Here is a 20,558-nt window from a genome sequence, read left to right as displayed (position 1 = left end):
GTTATTGACTGTACGGTTGTTTATTCCATGTAACTCTGTGTTATTGATTGTGTCACACTGCTTTGCTTTATCTTGGCCAGGTCGCAGTTGTAAATGAGAACTTGTTCTCAACTAGCCTACCTGGTTATATAAAGGTGTTCTCAACTAGCATACCTGGTTAAATAAAGGTGTTCTCAACGAGCCTACCTGGTTATATAAATGTGTTCTCAACTAGCCTACCTGGTTATATAAAGGTGTTCTTAACTACCCTACCTTGTTATATAAAGGTGTTCTCAACGAGCCTCCCTGGTTATATAAAGGTGTTCTCAACTAGCCTACCTGGTTATATAAAGGTGTTCTCAACTAGCCTACCTGGTTATATAAAGGTGTTCTTAACTACCCTCCCTGGTGAAATAAAGGTGTTCTCAACGAGCCTCCCTGGTTATATAAAGGTGTTCTCAACGAGCCTCCCTGGTTAAATAAAGGTGTTCTCAACTAGCCTCCCTGGTTAAATAAAGGTGTTCTCAACGAGCCTCCCTGGTTATATAAAGGTGTTCTCAACTACCCTCCCTGGTTAAATAAAGGTGTTCTCAACGAGCCTCCCTGGTTATATAAAGGTGTTCTCAACGAGCCTCCCTGGTTAAATAAAGGTGTTCTCAACTAGCCTCCCTGGTTAAATAAAGGTGTTCTCAACGAGCCTCCCTGGTTAAATAAAGGTGTTCTCAACGAGCCTCCCTGGTTAAATAAAGGTGTTCTCAACGAGCCTCCTGGTTAAATAAAGGTGTTCTCAACGAGCCTCCCTGGTTAAATAAAGGTGTTCTCAACAAGCCTCCCTGGTTAAATAAAGGTGTTCTCAACTAGCCTCCCTGGTTAAATAAAAAATGTAATAAAAAAGGTTAACCACTCTATCTGCAGCACTGACCACTTTTTAAGGAAAATATTTATTTTATTTATACAATTTGTAAATGATATTAAATAATTCAGCCGGCGCTGCTATTGATACTATGTTTCTTCTCTTGTGTAAAATGTTAATTCCATAACGTTGTAAAACCACATGGGAGCAAAGTCAAACAATCGAGTTCCAAGTTACCAATATACCACAGGAGGTTGGTGGCACATTAATCGGGGAGGAGGGGCTCGTGGTAATGGCTGGAGCTGGATCATTGGAATGGTATCAAATGGTTTCCATGGTTTCCAGGTGTTTGATGCCATTCCATTTGCTCCGTTCCGGTTGTTAGAACGAGCCGTTCTCTCCTCAGCAGCATCCTGTGAAATATACACTGAATATACCAAACCTTAGGAACACTTTCCTAATATTGAGTTGCACCCCAGGAAGAATGGCTGCTTTCACAACAGAAAGGAGTACATCTTTGTGGATCCTGATAAAATACCCCCCCCCCTTTGTGGATCCTAATAAAATACCCCCCCGTTCCTCTTCAGGGGTACATCTTTGTGGATCCTGATAAAATACCCCCCCCCCCCCCTCTTCAGGGGTACATCTTTGTGGATCCTGATAAAATACCCCCCCCCCCCCGTTCCTCTTCAGGGGTACATCTTTGTGGATCCTGATAAAATACCCCCCCCCCCTTCCTCTTCAGGGGTACATCTTTGTGGATCCTGATAAAATACCCCCCCCCCCTTCCTCTTCAGGGGTACATCTTTGTGGATCCTGATAAAATACCCCCCCCCTCCTCTTCAGGGGTACATCTTTGTGGATCCTGATAAAATACCCCCCCCTCTTCAGGGGTACATCTTTGTGGATCCTGATAAAATACCCCCCCTCTTCAGGGGTACATCTTTGTGGATCCTGATAAAATACCCCCCCTTCCTCTTCAGGAATACATCTTTGTGGATCCTGATAAAATGGGTCTACAGGGGTACATCTTTGTGGATCCTGATAAAATAGCCCCCCTTCAGGAAACGTACATCTTTGTGGATCCTGATAAAACCCCTGACGTCCTCTTCAGGAGTACATCTTTGTGGATCCTGATAAAATTTGTTCTGTCTTCTTCCTCTCAGGGGTACATCTTTGTCATCATTTTATTGCACACTTTATAAACATTTGATCACCTGGTGTTAATTCATTAATGTGGAATTGGTTATCTTGGAGGTCACTTTTAAATTAATTACCCCCCCCATTTACTTTTTAAGGTATAACGTGGCAATAAATAATGAGCTTTAGTTAAACTGTACTCTGTTCAGAACCCAAAATAACTAACATTGTTCTGTCTTCTCTGTCTCTCAAGACTGTCTCTCTCTGTCTCTCTGTCTCATCTCTATTCTCACTGTCTCTGTCTGTCTTGATTCAATTGTTGTTAATTCATTAATGTGGAATTGTATATCTGTTTTTTTTCTCTTTTAAATTAATTATTTATAGCCATTTACTTTTTAAGAATATAACGTATAAATAAATAATGAGCTTTAGTTAAACTGTACTACCCCATCAGTCCCAAAATAACCTCTGTGTCTCTGTCTCTCTCTGTCTCTCTCTCTCTGTCTCTCTCTGTCTCTCTGTCTCTCTCTGTCTGTCTCTGTGTCTCTGTCTCTCTCTGTCTGTCTCTTTCTCTGTCTTTCTGTCTCTGTCTCTCTGTGTTTCTGTCTCTGTCTCTCTGTGTCTCTGTCTCTCTCTGTCTCTGTGTCTCTGTCTTTCTGTGTCTGTCTCTGTCTCTCTGTCTCTCCAGGGCGGTACTCTTATTCAGTATGATAACAAGCTGCGTCTGCTGGAGATAGCCCAGGTCCCCAAGGCCCATGTAGATGAGTTCAAATCAGTCACCAAGTTCAAGATCTTCAACACCAACAACCTGTGGATCTCTCTGGGCGCCATCAAGAGGCTGCAGGAGCAGAACGCCATGGACATGGAGATCATCGTTAACCCCAAGGTGAGAGACCAGACGGGCAGGCAATACACACACACACACACATATACACACACACACAACGTGCAGGTTGTGTATAGGTCAACACACACACACAAAAACCACTTAGCTCAGTACAGTTTGATGCTGGTCAAGGCAGTCCAGCTCAGGTCAGACCAGCTGAATGTATATATTCTATGTCTCAGAATGACTAATAGAATCGACTGAGCCCCTTATCCATATGTTGGATCCACCAAATGGTTAATAGTCAAAATCAAATCACATTTTATTTGTCACATACACATGGCTAGCAGATGTTAATGCGAGTGTAGCGAAATGCTTGTGCTTCTAGTTCAGAGTAATCTAACCTAACAATTTCACAGCAACTACCTTATACACACAAGTGTAAAGGGATGAAGAATATGTATACATTACATAAAGATGGCAAGATGCAGTAGATGGTATATACAGTATATACATATGTACATATAAAGTTCAATTGTTTAAAGTGGATAGTGATATATGTATTACATAAAGATGGCAAGATGCAGTAGATGATATAGAGTACAGTATATACATATGAGATGAAATGTAGGGTATGTAAACGTTATATGAAGTGGCATTGTTTAAAGTGGCTAGTGATACATTTTTTACATCAATTTTTCCATGATTACAGTGGCTGGAGTTGAGTCAGTATGTTGGCAGCAGCAACTCAATGTTAGTGGTGGCTGTTTAACAGTCTGATGGCCTTGAGATAGAAGCTGTTTTTCAGTCTCTCAGTCCCAGCTTTGATGCACCTGTACTGACCTCGCCTTCTGGATTATAGCGGGGTGAACAGGCAGTGGCTCGGTGGTTGTTGTCCTTGATGATCTTTTTGGCCTTCCTGTGACATCGGGTGGTGTAGGTGTCCTGGAGGGCAGGTAGTTTGCCCCCGGTGATGCGTTGTGCAGACCTCAATACCCTCTGGAGAGCCTTACAGTTGTGGGCGGAGCAGTTGCCATACCAGGCGGCGATACAGCCCGACAGGATGCTCTCGATTGTGCATCTGTAGAAGTCTAATTTCAACAGCTGACAATATTGACTAAATCAGCTGTAAACTTGTCAATCAGGCAGAGAGAGTGGTGCACAATTCCTCTTCAGTTCCACTCAGACTCAAAACACCTGCTCTGCTCCCACACCTCTCATCCCGTAAAGTAGGAACAAGTTAAGTATTTGGTCCCATATTCATAACACGCAATGACTACATCAAGCTTTGTGCCCAATAGAAATGAACGGTAAATAATGTATTGTGTCATTTTGGAGTCACTTTTATTGTAAATAAGAACATAATATGTTTCAAACACTTCTACATTAATGTGGATGCTACCATGGTTACAGATAGTCCTGAATTAATCATGAATAATGATGAGTGAGAAAGTTACAGATGCACAAATATCATACCCTCCCAGAAATGCTAACCTCCACTGTTATTGTAAGGTTGAGATGTTAGCATGTCTTGGGGGTATGCTAACCTCCCCTGATATTGTAATGGATGAGGTTAGCATGTCTTAGGGATATGCTAACCTCACCTGATATTGTAATGGTGAGATGTTAGCATGTCTTGGGGGTATGCTAACCTCCCCTGTTATTGTAAGACTGAGATGTTAGCATGTCTTGGGGGTATGCTAACCTCCCCTGTTATTGTAAGGGTGGGATGTTAGCATGTCTTGGGGGTATGCTAACCTCCCCTGTTATTGTAAGGCTGAGATGTTAGCATGTCTTGGGGGTATGCTAACCTCCCCTGTTATTGTAAGGACGAGGTTAGCATGTCTTAGGGGTATGCTAACCTCCCCTGTTATTGTAAGGGTGAGATGTTAGCATGTCTTGGGGGTATGCTAACCTCCCCTGTTATTGTAAGACTGAGATGTTAGCATGTCTTGGGGGTATGCTAACCCCCCCTGTTATTGTAAGGATGAGGTTAGCATGTCTTAGGGGTATGCTAACCTCACCTGATATTGTAAGGCTGAGATGTTAGCATGTCTTGGGTGTATGCTAACTTCCCCTGTTATTGTAAGGACGAGGTTAGCATGTCTTAGGGGTATGCTAACCTCCCCTGTTATTGTAAGGGTGAGATGTTAGCATGTCTTGGGGGTATGCTAACCTCCCCTGTTATTGTAAGGGTGAGATGTTAGCATGTCTTGGGGGTATGCTAACCTCCCGGTTATTGTAAGGGCGAGATGTTAGCATGTCATAGGGGTATGCTAACCTCCCCTGTTATTGTAAGGGTGGGATGTTAGCATGTCTTGGGGGTATGCTAACCTCCCCTGTTATTGTAAGGACTTTTACTCATGTTAGCGGTCAAATGCTAACCTCACCTGATATTAAAGGCTGAGATGTTAGCATGTCTAACCTCCCCTGTTATTGTAAGGGTGGGATGTTAGCATGTCTTGGGGTATGCTAACGTCCCCTGTTATTGTAAGGCTGAGATGTTAGCCTGTCTTAGCCATTTCAAATCCAAAGGGGGTATGCTAACCTCCCCTGTTATTGTGGGATGTTAGCATGTCTTGGGGGTATGCTAACCTCCCCTGTTATTGTAAGGCTGAGATGTTAGCCTGTCTTGGGGGTATGCTAACCTCCCCTGTTATTGTAAGGCTGAGATGTTAGCCTGTCTTGGGGGTATGCTAACCTCCCCTGTTATTGTAAGGCTGAGATGTTAGCATGTCTTGGGGTTGTGATATTTATGTGTCCGTAAACTTTCTCACTCATCATTATTTATCAAATACCCTCAAATTAAAGCTGACAGTCTGCACTTTAACCTCATAGTCACTGTATCACTGGAGTACAGAGACAAAACAGCAAAATATTTGTCACTGTCCCAAAACTATTGGAGCTCCCTGTATGTATAGCAAAGTGCTGCCTATAGAGGGACACCACCATGCCGTTCCAGAGGACAGCCCTCCTCAATAAATGATGTCCTACAGTCTCACTAAAGCCCAGACAGCCCTCCTCAATAAATGATGTCCTACAGTCTCACTAAAGCCCAGAGGACAACCCTCCTCAATAAATGATGTCCTGCAGTCTCACTAAAGCCCAGAGGACAACCCTCCTCAATAAATGATGTCCTGCAGTCTCACTAAAGCCCAGAGGACAACCCTTCTCAATAAATGATGTCCTGCAGTCTCACTAAAGCCCAGAGGACAACCCTCCTCAATAAATGATGTCCTGCAGTCTCACTAAAGCCCAGAGGACAACCATTCTCAATAAATGATGTCCTGCAGTCTCACTAAAGCCCAGAGGACAACCCTCCTCAATAAATGATGTCCTGCAGTATCACTAAAGCCCAGAGGACAACCCTCCTCAATAAATGATGCCCTGCAGTCTCACTAAAGCCCAGAGGACAACCCTCCTCAATAAATGATGCCCTGCAGTCTCACTAAAGCCCAGAGGACAACCATTCTCAATAAATGATGTCCTGCAGTCTCACTAAAGCCCAGAGGACAACCCTCCTCAATAAATGATGTCCTGCAGTATCACTAAAGCCCAGAGGACAACCCTCCTCAATAAATGATGTCCTGCAGTCTCACTAAAGCCCAGAGGAAAACCCTCCTCAATAAATGATGTCCTGCAGTATCACTAAAGCCCATGAGGACAACCCTTCTGCAATAAATGATGCCCTGCAGTCTCACTGTGGGCCAGAGGACAACCCTTCTGGATGTGATGGGGGGGGGGGGTGAGTCTGCATGTGGGCCACATTCTAAAACCTCTTTCTGCAGATAAAGCAGGGTTTGGGGGGGTGTGTGAGTCTGCATGTGGGCAGGGGGGTGGGGGTGGGGTGCATGGCTGTATTGTCTAAGATTACACTTCTCATTCAAAGTGAATTGATTGAGTGCTCTACGATAAGGATGGCTGGTCGACGAATCACAATCAAATGATTCGTTGAGAGCCACGAGACAAAAGTACAAAGGTCTTTTAAAGCCAAGATACACTCCTTTAAACCTACATGATGAACAACAGATATATAGGACGGGTCACAAGGTTAAGATCTGTATGAAAGATATCTATAATTCATAGCAGACAGTATCTGCTGTGTCTACAGTTTTCATTGTATAGTGACCAGTGTCTGTCCCTCCGACTCCAAACTGGAGCCATCTCTCCCTGGTGCGGTATAGAACAGAAACATTAACTCATGTTCTGGAATGCTCTTTACAGAGTTACAGAGGCTCTGCCCTGAGACATTACAGAGTGGAGCTGCCCTGAGACATTACAGAGTGGCTTTGCCCTGAGACATTACAGAGTGGCTCTGCCCTGAGACATTACAGAGTGGAGCTGCCCTGAGACATTACAGAGTGGCTCTGTCCTGAGACATTACAGAGTGGAGCTGCCCTGAGACATTACAGAGTGGAGCTGCCTTGAGACATTACAGAGTGGAGCTGCCCTGAGACATTACAGAGTGGAGCTGCCCTGAGACATTACAGAGTGGAGCTGCCCTGAGACATTACAGAGTGGAGCTGCCCTGAGACATTACAGAGTGGAGCTGCCTTGAGACATTACAGAGTGGAGCTGCCCTGAGACATTACAGAGTGGAGCTGCCTTGAGACATTACAGAGTGGAGCTGCCCTGAGACTGCCCTGAGACATTACATTAGAGCTGCCCTGAGACATTACTTGCTATTGGATATACAATGCCTTGGGAAAGTATTCAGATCCCTTGACTTTTTCCACAGTTTGTTACGTTACAGCCTTATTCTAAAATTGATTAAATTATTGTTTTTTCATCATCAATCTACACACTACTCCATAATGACAAAGTAAAAACAGGGTTTTAGAAATTGAAATATCATATTTACATAAGTATTTACTTTACTCAGTACTTTGTTGAAGCAGTGATCACAGCCTCCAGTCTTCTTGGGTATGACTCTACAAGCTTGACACACCTGTATTTGGGGAGTTTCTCCCATTCTTCTTGGCAAATCCTCTCAAGCTCTGTCAGGTTGGATGGGGAGCGTTGCTGCACAGATATTTTTAGGTCTCTCCAGAGATGTTCAAGTCCGGGCTCTGGCTGGGCCACACACAAGGACATTTAGGACATTCAAGCCACTTCTGCTTTGTCTTAGCTGTGTGCTTGGGGTCATTGTCCTGTGAGAAGGTGAACCTTCGCCACAGTCTGAAGTCATGGGCACTCTGGAGCAGGATCAAGGATCTCTCTGTACTTTGCTCCGTTCATCTTTTCCTTGTTCCTGACTAGTCTCCCAGTCCCTGCCGCTGAAAAACATCCCCACGGCATGATGCTGCCACCACCATGCTTCACCGTAGGGATGGTGCCAGGTTTTCTCCAGATGTGACGCTTTGCATTCAGGCCAAAGAGTTCAATCTTGGTTTGATCAGACCAGAGTCTTGTTTCTCATGATCTGAAAGTCTTTAGGTGCCTTATGGTAAACTCCAAGCGGCTGTCATGTGCCCTTTACTGAGGAGTGGCTTCCATCTGGCCACTCTACCATAAAGGCCTGACTGGGGGAGTGACGCAGAGATGTTGTTAGATGTAGATAACAGAACACTACTGTATATTATAGAACTACTGACCTGATGTTGTTAGCTAGTAGATGTAGGTAACAGAACACTACTGTATATTATAGAACTACTGACCTGATGTTGTTCGCTAGTAGATGTAGTGAACAGAACACTACTGTATATTATAGAACTACTGACCTGATGTTGTTAGATGTAGATAACAGAACACTACTGTATATTATAGAACTACTGACCTGATGTTGTTAGATGTAGATAACAGAACACTACTGTATATTATAGAACTACTGACCTGATGTTGTTAGATGTAGATAACAGAACACTACTGTATATTATAGAACTACTGACCTGATGTTGTTAGATGTAGATGAACAGAACACTACTGTATATTATAGAACTACTGACCTGATGTTGTTAGATGTAGATAACAGAACACTACTGTATATTATAGAACTACTGACCTGATGTTGTTAGCTAGTAGATGTAGGTAACAGAACACTACTGTATATTATAGAACTACTGACCTGATGTTGTTAGCTAGTAGATGTAGGTAACAGAACACTACTGTATATTATAGAACTACTGACCTGATGTTGTTCGCTAGTAGATGTAGTGAACAGAACACTACTGTATATTATAGAACTACTGACCTGATGTTGTTAGCTAGTAGATGTAGTGAACAGAACACTACTGTATATTATAGAACTACTGACCTGATGTTGTTCGCTAGTAGATGTAGTGAACAGAACACTACTGTATATTATAGAACTACTGACCTGATGTTGTTAGCTAGTAGATGTAGTGAACAGAACACTACTGTATATTATAGAACTACTGACCTGATGTTGTTCGCTAGTAGATGTAGTGAACAGAACACTACTGTATATTATAGAACTACTGACCTGATGTTGTTAGATGTAGATAACAGAACACTACTGTATATTATAGAACTACTGACCTGATGTTGTTAGCTAGTAGATGTAGGTAACAGAACACTACTGTATATTATAGAACTACTGACCTGATGTTGTTAGCTAGTAGATGTAGTGAACAGAACACTACTGTATATTATAGAACTACTGACCTGATGTTGTTAGCTAGTAGATGTAGTGAACAGAACACTACTGTATATTATAGAACTACTGACCTGATGTTGTTAGCTAGTAGATGTAGGTAACAGAACACTACTGTATATTATAGAACTACTGACCTGATGTTGTTCGCTAGTAGATGTAGTGAACAGAACACTACTGTATATTATAGAACTACTGACCTGATGTTGTTAGCTAGTAGATGTAGTGAACAGAACACTACTGTATATTATAGAACTACTGACCTGATGTTGTTCGCTAGTAGATGTAGTGAACAGAACACTACTGACCTGATGTTGTTAGCTAGTAGATGTAGGTAACAGAACACTACTGTATATTATAGAACTACTGACCTGATGTTGTTCGCTAGTAGATGTAGTGAACAGAACACTACTGTATATTATAGAACTACTGACCTGATGTTGTTAGCTAGTAGATGTAGTGAACAGAACACTACTGTATATTATAGAACTACTGACCTGATGTTGTTAGCTAGTAGATGTAGATAACAGAACACTACTGTATATTATAGAACTACTGACCTGATGTTGTTAGCTAGTAGATGTAGTGAACAGAACACTACTGTATATTATAGAACTACTGACCTGATGTTGTTAGCTAGTAGATGTAGTGAACAGAACACTACTGTATATTATAGAACTACTGACCTGATGTTGTTAGCTAGTAGATGTAGATAACAGAACACTACTGTATATTATAGAACTACTGACCTGATGTTGTTAGCTAGTAGATGTAGTGAACAGAACACTACTGTATATTATAGAACTACTGACCTGATGTTGTTAGCTAGTAGATGTAGTGAACAGAACACTACTGTATATTATAGAACTACTGACCTGATGTTGTTAGATGTAGATAACAGAACACTACTGTATATTATAGAACTACTGACCTGATGTTGTTAGATGTAGTGAACAGAACACTACTGTATATTATAGAACTACTGACCTGATGTTGTTAGATGTAGATAACAGAACACTACTGTATATTATAGAACTACTGACCTGATGTTGTTAGCTAGTAGATGTAGTGAACAGAACACTACTGTATATTATAGAACTACTGACCTGATGTTGTTAGCTAGTAGATGTAGTGAACAGAACACTACTGTATATTATAGAACTACTGACCTGATGTTGTTAGCTAGTAGATGTAGTGAACAGAACACTACTGTATATTATAGAACTACTGACCTGATGTTGTTAGCTAGTAGATGTAGTAACAGAACACTACTGTATATTATAGAACTACTGACCTGATGTTGTTAGCTAGTAGATGTAGTGAACAGAACACTACTGTATATTATAGAACTACTGACCTGATGTTGTTAGCTAGTAGATGTAGTGAACAGAACACTACTGTATATTATAGAACTACTGACCTGATGTTGTTAGCTAGTAGATGTAGGTAACAGAACAGAACACTACTGATATTATAGAACTACTGACCTGATGTTGTTAGCTAGTAGATGTAGGTAACAGAACACTACTGTATATTATAGAACTACTGACCTGATGTTGTTAGCTAGTAGATGTAGTGAACAGAACACTACTGTATATTATAGAACTACTGACCTGATGTTGTTCGCTAGTAGATGTAGTGAACAGAACACTACTGTATATTATAGAACTACTGACCTGATGTTGTTAGCTAGTAGATGTAGATAACAGAACACTACTGTATATTATAGAACTACTGACCTGATGTTGTTAGCTAGTAGATGTAGTGAACAGAACACTACTGTATATTATAGAACTACTGACCTGATGTTGTTAGCTAGTAGATGTAGTGAACAGAACACTACTGTATATTATAGAACTACTGACCTGATGTTGTTCGCTAGTAGATGTAGATAACAGAACACTACTGTATATTATAGAACTACTGACCTGATGTTGTTCGCTAGTAGATGTAGTGAACAGAACACTACTGTATATTATAGAACTACTGACCTGATGTTGTTCGCTAGTAGATGTAGTGAACAGAACACTACTGTATATTATAGAACTACTGACCTGATGTTGTTAGATGTAGATAACAGAACACTACTGTATATTATAGAACTACTGACCTGATGTTGTTAGCTAGTAGATGTAGTGAACAGAACACTACTGTATATTATAGAACTACTGACCTGATGTTGTTAGCTAGTAGATGTAGTGAACAGAACACTACTGTATATTATAGAACTACTGACCTGATGTTGTTAGCTAGTAGATGTAGTGAACAGAACACTACTGTATATTATAGAACTACTGACCTGATGTTGTTAGCTAGTAGATGTAGGTAACAGAACACTACTGTATATTATAGAACTACTGACCTGATGTTGTTAGCTAGTAGATGTAGTGAACAGAACACTACTGTATATTATAGAACTACTGACCTGATGTTGTTAGCTAGTAGATGTAGTGAACAGAACACTACTGTATATTATAGAACTACTGACCTGATGTTGTTAGCTAGTAGATGTAGTGAACAGAACACTACTGTATATTATAGAACTACTGACCTGATGTTGTTAGCTAGTAGATGTAGTGAACAGAACACTACTGTATATTATAGAACTACTGACCTGATGTTGTTAGCTAGTAGATGTAGTGAACAGAACACTACTGTATATTATAGAACTACTGACCTGATGTTGTTAGCTAGTAGATGTAGGTAACAGAACACTACTGTATATTATAGAACTACTGACCTGATGTTGTTCGCTAGTAGATGTAGGTAACAGAACACTACTGTATATTATAGAACTACTGACCTGATGTTGTTAGCTAGTAGATGTAGTGAACAGAACACTACTGACCTGATGTTGTTAGCTAGTAGATGTAGTGAACAGAACACTACTGACCTGATGTTGTTAGCTAGTAGATGTAGTGAACAGAACACTACTGTATATTATAGAACTACTGACCTGATGTTGTTAGCTAGTAGATGTAGTGAACAGAACACTACTGTATATTATAGAACTACTGACCTGATGTTGTTCGCTAGTAGATGTAGTGAACAGAACACTACTGTATATTATAGAACTACTGACCTGATGTTGTTAGCTAGTAGATGTAGGTAACAGAACACTACTGTATATTATAGAACTACTGACCTGATGTTGTTCGCTAGTAGATGTAGTGAACAGAACACTACTGTATATTATAGAACTACTGACCTGATGTTGTTAGCTAGTAGATGTAGTGAACAGAACACTACTGTATATTATAGAACTACTGACCTGATGTTGTTAGCTAGTAGATGTAGATAACAGAACACTACTGTATATTATAGAACTACTGACCTGATGTTGTTAGCTAGTAGATGTAGTGAACAGAACACTACTGTATATTATAGAACTACTGACCTGATGTTGTTAGCTAGTAGATGTAGTGAACAGAACACTACTGTATATTATAGAACTACTGACCTGATGTTGTTAGCTAGTAGATGTAGTGAACAGAACACTACTGTATATTATAGAACTACTGACCTGATGTTGTTCGCTAGTAGATGTAGTGAACAGAACACTACTGTATATTATAGAACTACTGACCTGATGTTGTTCGCTAGTAGATGTAGTGAACAGAACACTACTGTATATTATAGAACTACTGACCTGATGTTGTTAGCTAGTAGATGTAGTGAACAGAACACTACTGTATATTATAGAACTACTGACCTGATGTTGTTAGATGTAGATAACAGAACACTACTGTATATTATAGAACTACTGACCTGATGTTGTTAGCTAGTAGATGTAGTGAACAGAACACTACTGTATATTATAGAACTACTGACCTGATGTTGTTAGCTAGTAGATGTAGTGAACAGAACACTACTGTATATTATAGAACTACTGACCTGATGTTGTTAGCTAGTAGATGTAGTGAACAGAACACTACTGTATATTATAGAACTACTGACCTGATGTTGTTAGCTAGTAGATGTAGATAACAGAACACTACTGTATATTATAGAACTACTGACCTGATGTTGTTAGCTAGTAGATGTAGGTAACAGAACACTACTGTATATTATAGAACTACTGACCTGATGTTGTTAGCTAGTAGATGTAGTGAACAGAACACTACTGTATATTATAGAACTACTGACCTGATGTTGTTAGCTAGTAGATGTAGTGAACAGAACACTACCTGATATATTATAGAACTACTGACCTGATGTTGTTAGCTAGTAGATGTAGTGAACAGAACACTACTGTATATTATAGAACTACTGACCTGATGTTGTTAGCTAGTAGATGTAGTGAACAGAACACTACTGTATATTATAGAACTACTGACCTGATGTTGTTAGCTAGTAGATGTAGTGAACAGAACACTACTGTATATTATAGAACTACTGACCTGATGTTGTTCGCTAGTAGATGTAGTGAACAGAACACTACTGTATATTATAGAACTACTGACCTGATGTTGTTAGCTAGTAGATGTAGTGAACAGAACACTACTGTATATTATAGAACTACTGACCTGATGTTGTTCGCTAGTAGATGTAGTGAACAGAACACTACTGTATATTATAGAACTACTGACCTGATGTTGTTCGCTAGTAGATGTAGTGAACAGAACACTACTGTATATTATAGAACTACTGACCTGATGTTGTTAGCTAGTAGATGTAGTGAACAGAACACTACTGACCTGATGTTGTTAGCTAGTAGATGTAGTGAATAGAACACTACTGACCTGATGTTGTTAGCTAGTAGATGTAGTGAACAGAACACTACTGTATATTATAGAACTACTGACCTGATGTTGTTAGCTAGTAGATGTAGGTAACAGAACACTACTGTATATTATAGAACTACTGACCTGATGTTGTTCGCTAGTAGATGTAGTGAACAGAACACTACTGACCTGATGTTGTTCGCTAGTAGATGTAGGTAACAGAACACTACTGTATATTATAGAACTACTGACCTGATGTTGTTAGCTAGTAGATGTAGTGAACAGAACACTACTGTATATTATAGAACTACTGACCTGATGTTGTTCGCTAGTAGATGTAGTGAACAGAACACTACTGTATATTATAGAACTACTGACCTGATGTTGTTAGCTAGTAGATGTAGATAACAGAACACTACTGTATATTATAGAACTACTGACCTGATGTTGTTCGCTAGTAGATGTAGTGAACAGAACACTACTGTATATTATAGAACTACTGACCTGATGTTGTTAGCTAGTAGATGTAGTGAACACTACTGTATATTATAGAACTACTGACCTGATGTTGTACGCTAGTAGATGTAGTGAACAGAACACTACTGTATATTATAGAACTACTGACCTGATGTTGTTAGCTAGTAGATGTAGGTAACAGAACACTACTGTATATTATAGAACTACTGACCTGATGTTGTTAGCTAGTAGATGTAGGTAACAGAACACTACTGTATATTATAGAACTACTGACCTGATGTTGTTAGCTAGTAGATGTAGTGAACAGAACACTACTGTATATTATAGAACTACTGACCTGATGTTGTTAGCTAGTAGATGTAGTGAACAGAACACTACTGTATATTATAGAACTACTGACCTGATGTTGTTCGCTAGTAGATGTAGGTAACAGAACACTACTGTATATTATAGAACTACTGACCTGATGTTGTTAGCTAGTAGATGTAGTGAACAGAACACTACTGTATATTATAGAACTACTGACCTGATGTTGTTAGCTAGTAGATGTAGTGAACAGAACACTACTGTATATTATAGAACTACTGACCTGATGTTGTTAGCTAGTAGATGTAGGTAACAGAACACTACTGTATATTATAGAACTACTGACCTGATGTTGTTAGCTAGTAGATGTAGATAACAGAACACTACTGTATATTATAGAACTACTGACCTGATGTTGTACGCTAGTAGATGTAGTGAACAGAACACTACTGCAGGTGGTGATGTGTTATTTCATTACATAACTCACTGTGATTCTCTCTCTCTTTGATATTAAGTGGATCATTCAGATCCGAGTGAAGCAGCCTAAAACTTGTCTCGTGACTAGCTCAGAGGTTCTCCATCTGAACCCACTACCTGAGGCCTACAGTACATTCTTCAGTTTGTTTGTGTATGTGTGCGTGTGTGTCTGTATATGAATCCACTACCTACATCCTTTAGTGTGTGTGTGTGTCACTAACCACCTATACCTGTTCTCCTGCCAGACACTGGACGGCGGTCAGAACGTGATCCAGCTGGAGACGGCGGATGTTGTTAGGCCATCAAGAGCTTCGACAACGCCCTGGGCATCAACGTGCCGCGATCCCGCTTCCTGCCCGTCAAGACCGTCTCCGACCTCCTATTGGTCATGTCCAACCTCTACAGCCTGGAGGCGGGCTCTCTCACCATGAGCCAGAAGAGAGATGTTCCCTACCACGCCCACGTCAAGCTGGGCAGCTCCTTTACTAAGGTAACTAACGTAACCCTAACCTTACTATAACTACTAACTAACCTTAACCATTCCCCTACAGTCAAGCTGGGCAGCTCCTTTACTAAGGTAACTAACGTAACCCTAACCTTACTATAACTACTAACTAACCTTAACCATTCCCTGCCAGAAGCTGGGCAGCTCCTTTACTAAGGTAACTAATGTAACCCTAACCTTACTACTACTACTATAACTACTAACTAACCTTAACCACGCCCCACGTCAAACCGGGCAGCTCCTTTACTAAGGTAACTAACGTAACCCTAACCTTACTATAACTACTAACTAACCTTAACCATTCCCCACGTCAAGCTGGGCAGCTCCTTTACTAAGGTAACTAACGTAACCCTAACCTTACTATAACTACTAACTAACCTTAACCATTCCCCACGTCAAGCTGGGCAGCTCCTTTATTAAGGTAACTAATGTAACCCTAACCTTACTACTACTACTATAACTACTAACTAACCTTAACCACGCCCCACGTCAAGCTGGGCAGCTCCTTTACTAAGGTAACTAATGTAACCCTAACCTTACTACTATAACTAATAACTAACCTTAACCACGCCAAGCTGGGCAGCTCCTTTACTAAGGTAAGGCTGGATTTCCACTGCTGAGGGCAAGATTTAATCAAAGGTGCTTTGTTGACAAGTGCATTTCATTTGAGCAACCAATAAATATTGGTTTTAATCTTAAATAGAACCCCACGGTGGACGTGTAATAATACCCATAAAACCTAGCGGTCAAACAGGGAAGTGGTTCCAATCATTTTTCCACCATACATTTTTCCCATAGTGGATTTTAGAAACACTTCGAATAAGGGCTGTGTTTGGTGTAGGCTTACCCTGGGGTGACGTTTTGATGACCATCTCTTGGACAAGGTGACTTTTAAATGTATTTGGCTCTATTTACTCTGATTCGATATAATAACTCATACTGTGGATCTCTATGGCCAAGTCACCTTTATAAAAGCCTCATGCAGCCGGTTTTTATTTTTTATATCTCAGTATCATATCATTTCTGGGTAACAATTAAGTACCTTCTGTAATAGTTTTAGATTAAAATGGTCAAAAAGAAAAAAAAGTAACATTTTAGCCAAAAACTATTTCTCACACAAGAATTTTGCTTGGACTGTCTGGGAGTGATCTCTGAAAACGGAAAACTAGCTGTTATTGGCAGAGAGGTTTGGAACTCTTTTTCTCATTGGTCTATTTAACTAAAATACAGACTGGTGATGTCACCAGGCAAGCCAAAACTCCACCCATGCAAGACCTGCTGATTAGAAGGGCCTGTGTAGATTATTCTCTACCAGCAACTATCAGGAAATAACACTCATAAATTGTTCACACTTTTACAGTGTTTGTTTCTACAGCTGTTGTACAATGTAAGCTACCACGTTGTTTTGCTACCATGTTGTTTTCATGTTGTGTTGCTATCATGCTGTATTGTCGTGTGTTGCTGCCTTGCTATGTAGTGTTGTCTCTCTTGTTGTGATGTGCGTTTTGTCCTATATTTATTAGTTATTTATTTATATATATTTTAAAAATTGATCCCACGTCCCCGCAGGAGTTCTTTTGCCTTTTGGTAGACTGTCATTGTAAATAATAATGTGTTCTTAATTAACTGACTTGCCTGGTTAAATAAAAGTTCAATAAAAAAATAAAAAAATGTTTTACAAAACAGAGAAAAATATGAATTTTGCCTGCTCTGGGCCTTTAATGCCAAACCAAATATTTAGTTATTTGAGTTGATTTGGCCATAACAAAAAATGTGGTTTGCCTTCGTCACTCCCTTTGATTGTTTGCTAGCGGTGGCTAATGTTAGGGGCGGCAGGTAGCCTAGTGGTTAAAGGGGGCCAGTAACCAAAAGGTTACTGCATCGAATCCCCGAGCTGACAAGGTAAAAATCTGCCTCTGAACAAGGCAGTTGACCCACTGTTCACCAGTCATTGTAAATAAGAATTTGTTCTTAACTGACTTGCCTAGTTTAATAAAAGTTACATTAAAAAAATATATATGTTTAATGTTGCTGAAGTTTGTAGTGGATGTTTAAAGAGAACTGAAGCATGGATTACAGTTTCTCCTGGCCCATAGACTACTTTCAGGGTGAGGAACCATCATACATCAAGTTGTAAAATCCTGGACTTCCCTTTAATTGTTTAATGAATGTCTCTGATTGGTGAAAGAGTTCACTCAACGTGTGTGCGGTCTGAATCAGTCCCTGATTAGGAGAGAAGGAAAAACAAATGTTTCATAAGGAACATAGTTGAATAGCCCGTCCAGATGAAACACCTCCTCTTGGTGTTTGGTGGTTCAGATACATCCTCTACATGCTGACCTTTATTCACAGTACATTTGAATGGGGCATGGTGACCTTTAGTCACAGTACATTTGAATGGGGCATGGTGACCTTTAGTCACAGTACATTTGAATGGGGCATGGTGACCTTTAGTCACAGTACATTTGAATGGGGCATGGTGACATTTAGTCACAGTACATTTGAATGGGGCATGGTGACCTTTAGTCACAGTACATTTGAATGGGGCATGGTGACCTTTAGTCACAGTACATTTGAATGGGGCATAGTGACCTTTAGTCACAGTACATTTTTGTCCCATGGTGACCTTTAGTCACACTACATTTGAATGGGGCATGGTGACCTTTAGTCACAGTACATGTTCTGGGGCATGGTGACCTTTGCTGTCACCAGTACATTTGAATGTGGCATATGTGGGAATAAGTTCCTTGTCCTTTTTGTCCCTTTCTTCTCACTGTATCCTCCTACTGTTGAACTCAGCATAAACATACCAAACTCTGCATACATGTTCTGTTTGTGTTGTTTGTTCTATTCCAGTACTACCATACATTCACCCTCTGTTATGCTCCAGTGGGAATAAACATACCTGATGTGTGTGTCTCTTTCCCTCCCTCTCCAGGAAGTATGTGTTACTGCTCCCTAATATGCTGGAGCTGGATCACCTGTCTGTCTGTTTGTTTGTTCTAAGGTCCAGGAATACCAGACGCGGTTCGAGAGCATCCCTGATATGCTGGAGCTGGATCACCTGACTGTGTGTGTGTGTTCTAAGGTCCAGGAATACCAGACGCGGTTCGAGAGCATCCCTGATATGCTGGAGCTGGATCACCTGACTGTGTGTGTGTGTTCTAAGGTCCAGGAATACCAGACGCGGTTCGAGAGCATCCCTGATATGCTGGAGCTGGATCACCTGACTGTGTGTGTGTGTTCTAAGGTCCAGGAATACCAGACGCGGTTCGAGAGCATCCCTGATATGCTGGAGCTGGATCACCTGACTGTGTGTGTGTGTCTAAGGTCCAGGAATACCAGACACGGTTCGAGAGCATCCCTGATATGCTGGAGCTGGATCACCTGACTGTGTGTGTGTGTTCTAAGGTCCAGGAATACCAGACGCGGTTCGAGAGCATCCCTGATATGCTGGAGCTGGATCACCTGACTGTGTGTGTGTGTTCTAAGGTCCAGGAATACCAGACGCGGTTCGAGAGCATCCCTGATATGCTGGAGCTGGATCACCTGACTGTGTCCGGTGACGTCACGTTTGGAAAACAAGTTTCTCTCAAGGTGAGTTCACAGGCCCCTGGGGTTTTTCTGGCTAGGTCACATGGTCAGGGAGATTCTTAGTCCTCTATTATCTCAGAGAAACATCTGTGATGGGCCAAGATGGAATGAAGGAACTTTACAATAACAATGATACAGTTGAAGTTGGAAGTTTACATACACTTAGGTTGGAGTCATTAAAACTTGTTTTTTAACCACTCCGCAAATTTCTTGTTAATTAACAAACTATAGTTTTGGCAAGTCTTTTAGGACATCTACTTTATGCATGACAAGTAATTTATCCAACAATTGTTTACAGACAGATTATTTCACTTATAAGTCACTGTATCACAATTCCAGTGGGTCAGAAGTTTACATACAGTAAATAGACTGTGCCTTAAAACAGCTTGGAAAATTCCAGAAGATGATGTCATGGCTTTAGAAGCTTCTGATAGGCTAATTGACATCATTTGACTCAATTGGAGGTGTACCTGTGGATGTCTTTCAACTCAGTGCCTCTTTGCTTGACATCATGGGAAAATCAAAAGAAATCAGCCAAGACCTCAGGAATAAAATGTGTAGACCTCCACAAGTCTGGTTCATCCTTGGGAGCAATTTCCAAAGGCGTGAAGGTACCACATCAGTCAGGAAATGAAAACTTGGTCGCAAATGGGTCTACCAAATGGAAAATGACCCCAAGCATACTTCCAAAGCTGTGGCAAAATGGCTTAAGGACAACAAAGTCAAGGTATTGGAGTGGCCATCACAAAGCCCTGACCTCAATCCTGTAGAAAATGTGTGGGTAGAACTGAAAAAGTGTGTGTGAGCAAGGAGGCCTATAAAACCTGACTCAGTTACACCTGCTCTGTCAGGAGGAATGGACCAAAATTCACCCAACTTATTGTGGGTAGCTTGTGGAAGGCTACCCGAAACGTTTGACCCAAGTTAAATAATTTAAAGGCAATGCTACCAAATACTAATTGAGTGTAAACGTCTGACCCCTCTGGGAATGTGTTGAAAGATATTCTGACATTTAACATTCTTAAAATAAAGTGGTGATCCTAACTGACCTAAGACAGGGAATT

General features: G+C 40.6%; 1 pseudogene; it reads left to right on the top strand.

The window, feature by feature from the left end:
* LOC135536548 (UTP--glucose-1-phosphate uridylyltransferase-like) overlaps positions 1-20,558 on the top strand; it is a 66,619-nt pseudogene that overhangs the window by 34,909 nt on the left and 11,152 nt on the right.

Source organism: Oncorhynchus masou, unplaced genomic scaffold (assembly GCF_036934945.1).
Source record: "Oncorhynchus masou masou isolate Uvic2021 unplaced genomic scaffold, UVic_Omas_1.1 unplaced_scaffold_631, whole genome shotgun sequence".
Lineage (NCBI taxonomy): Eukaryota > Metazoa > Chordata > Actinopteri > Salmoniformes > Salmonidae > Oncorhynchus > Oncorhynchus masou.
Note: the sequence above shows the minus strand (reverse complement) of the source record. Positions and strands in the feature narration are given on the sequence as shown.